The following is a 3,203-nucleotide window of genomic DNA, read 5'->3' as shown; positions in this document are numbered from 1 at the left end:
CAGAAATATTATTGAGCAGACTTGTGCCAAAGGCATCACCTATCAGGATGACCAACCAGCCTGAATTTTACAAGATTGTCCCCTGTCCTGGGTTAAATGTTGCCAGGATAATGATTTTCCAGTATTTTGGACTTTTAAATTTTGTGCATGTGTTTGCCTTGCTCCATTGGTGCATAGCCAATGCACCTAACCAGCAGATCTTTTGGACTGTGGGAAGAAACCTGAGCACCCAGAGGAAATCCACACAGACATGGAGAGAACATGCGGACTCTGCACAGAGTGACCCTACCTGGGAATCAAACCTGACTGGCTGATCAGATAGGTTCCCCAGCATCCCCCTCCTACCCACTCTCAGGGGTTTGCCAGCAATCCCTGTCCTCATGCCAAAATATCCTTTAATTTTCCCTCCTCATCCTGAGAGTTGGTCACCCTGTTTCTAAGGGTAATGTGTATCCATTTCCATTCTGTAACACAACAGAATACAATTTACTACGGAGATAAAAAGTGGTAATTCGTAACATTCCTGCAGAGGTTCACAACACTCATTGTGCTGTAGAATTCATCTACAATGTTAGACTCAGTAAAGGAAAATTCTGGCTTGAGCAAGTCCTCACTGTAATACTCCTGTGTGCAATTTTTCTCAATTAGTGTACGCAAAGTCAGGGCTGTGTTCATAAATGTAGGCTTCAGACTAGGTGTTCTAGGTTTAAACATGTATTTTAATTTCTACTCCTTCCTTAAAGCTACAAAGCCAAAGAGTGGACCAAGCAGACCTGAATCCATCTCCTTGCTTGCTCCAAATTCAAATTCCAATTGAATCCAATTCATGGTCCTCACAAGAGAGACAAACAAGATCTAAACTGACAAGACAAAGCACTGCACCTCATCTTGGGCTTGATCTGATGCTTAATCTTAGCCAAAAGGCTGAGAATCTCAGCTTGTCAGGCAAAGCTTTCAATTCAAAGTTGACCTGGCCATGTGAGTGATCAAACTCTGATATGATTTATGTCTAACAAACTGCATCCAGCACTGGTTATTCTTTCACGGGATGTAGGTGTTGCTGGCTAGGCCAGCATTTATCACCCATCCCTAATTGCCCTTGAGAAGGAGGAGTGAGGTAATTGATTAAAGGCCAAGAGGCCTTTTGACCAGAACAAGTTAACTCAAAATAAATCTTGGAGATTTAGGAGTGTTCTAATCAGACTTAGAATTGTTTTGGACAATTTCTAAAAGTAAGAATGACATTTTAAATTGGAGCAATTCAAGGATTAACAGGATAGATGAAGCTCAGAAATGATAGGAATGGTGTTTGGGAGTATGACACTGATTTAACTTAAGAAAGGGAACAGAGTATTGACATCTGTAAATTCATTTGTAAGTGCTGATTTAGCTTATAAGGAGAGCATAGTACTGATCTTTATCAATGTTATAATAGACAATTAAAAAGCATTCTGAGTATTGATCATTTTTTCTGTCGAACCGTAGAGATGGGAATATAAAAGGTGAGGCATGGTTTCACCTATCTACACCTTATCTTCTAATTACCTTATCCCACCTACCTCTACAGCTTTCTCCTACTTTATGCCCTCTTTCGTACCCTGTGTTCCATTTGTCTTTAGCTCTTCTGCATTCTTCCTCTGCCTTTACAGTGGTGGCAGAGTCTGTCTCAGCTTTCATTATTGGAATCGGCTCCGGAAAAACCTTTTTGCCTTCTGCCACTTTATGAACCTTCTTGAAGTCTCTTCAGCCAAAACTTTTGTCACCTCTCACAAGTTTCCTGCTCCTTTATCCCCAGTGTGAAATGCCTTGGAAATGATTTTAGAGTTAAAGGCATTGTATAAATTCCAATTATCGTAAGGATAGGTTAACAGCAGCATCATTTTGGACAATTTGGAATTTATGGGCTATGTAAAGCAAGCAGATTGTTAGAATAATCGGATTTGGATGAAACAATGATTTGCATTAACATAGCACAATTAATTTAGAAAACCAAAATGTATCACAGACCCTTAACACATAGACACCATGCTTAAGAAGATGATACTGGAAAAAGTAGCCATTGTGTGATTGCAAAGTTGGGTTTTAAGAGCCTTAAAAGAAGAAATGGGGTTCCAGAGGCAGTTTTATGAAGGATTGCCAAAGCATAATGCCTATCTAGCTGACGGATCAGTCTCTAATACAGGGATGAAGAGAGGGAATGGAAAGCAGGTCAGTGTTGATGCAGTCAATCATAGAACCATATAATGGTTAAAATACAGAGGAAACCTTTAACTTGGTCAAAGGAATAGATTTTAAGAAGTACATCAAAGGAGGAAAGAGAAGTCTAGGGAGGAAATTCCAGAGCACCAGGTCCCAGCATCTGAAGGCATGCCTGCCAATATGGGTGAATTAAAATACAGTGGCTGGAATTTTCCTGTCCTACCCACCACGGGAATCAGAGAAGGAGAGGTGCGGAACATGGAAAGGTTTGTTGACCTCCAATGGGATTTTAAGGTTTCTGGGACAAGCAAGGTGGTAAAATCCTACCCTGTACGTGCAAGAGACCAGGATTGAAGAAGCGCAGATATCATAGGGGATTGTGGGGCTGGAGAAGGTTTCAGTGAGAGGGACAGGCAAGACCATGGAGGATTTGAAAACAAGGATGAGAATTTTAAATCTGAGGCCTTGCTTAACCAACTGTCAATGTAGGTCATCAAACAAAGGTGATGGGGTATGGTACAAAAACAGAAAATGCTGGAAAATCTCAGCAGGTTTGACAGTATCTGTGGAGAAAGAATAGAGCTAACATTTTGAGTCTGGATAACCCCTTATCAGATGGGAAGTGGTATTTGGGTAGGGGTAATAGAGTTTATATTTATGAAGGGTGGAAGATGGGAAGTTAATCAGTGCATTGAAATAGTCAATTCTAGTGGTAACAATGACATGGAAGAGGCATTTAGCACATGAGCCAAGGTAGGCTCTGAAAAAGTCATGCAGACTCAAAATGTTACTCTGAGGATTGTGGGAGATGACAAAGTTTTGATTGAAGATACTTTAAGAAGGTTTATAAAGGCGCAGAGAAGCAAAATGGTTTAGGGAGCCAGTAATTAAAGCTGAGATAGACTGCCACCAGAGTAAAAGGCAGCATGGTGGCACAGTGGTTTGAAAGATGCCTCACAATGCTAAAGACCCAGGTTTGATTCCCAGCTTCGGTCATCACCTGT

Source organism: Carcharhinus amblyrhynchos, chromosome 11, assembly GCF_965287045.1.
Source record: "Carcharhinus amblyrhynchos chromosome 11, sCarAmb.v2.hapA, whole genome shotgun sequence".
NCBI lineage: Eukaryota > Metazoa > Chordata > Chondrichthyes > Carcharhiniformes > Carcharhinidae > Carcharhinus > Carcharhinus amblyrhynchos.
Note: the sequence above shows the minus strand (reverse complement) of the source record.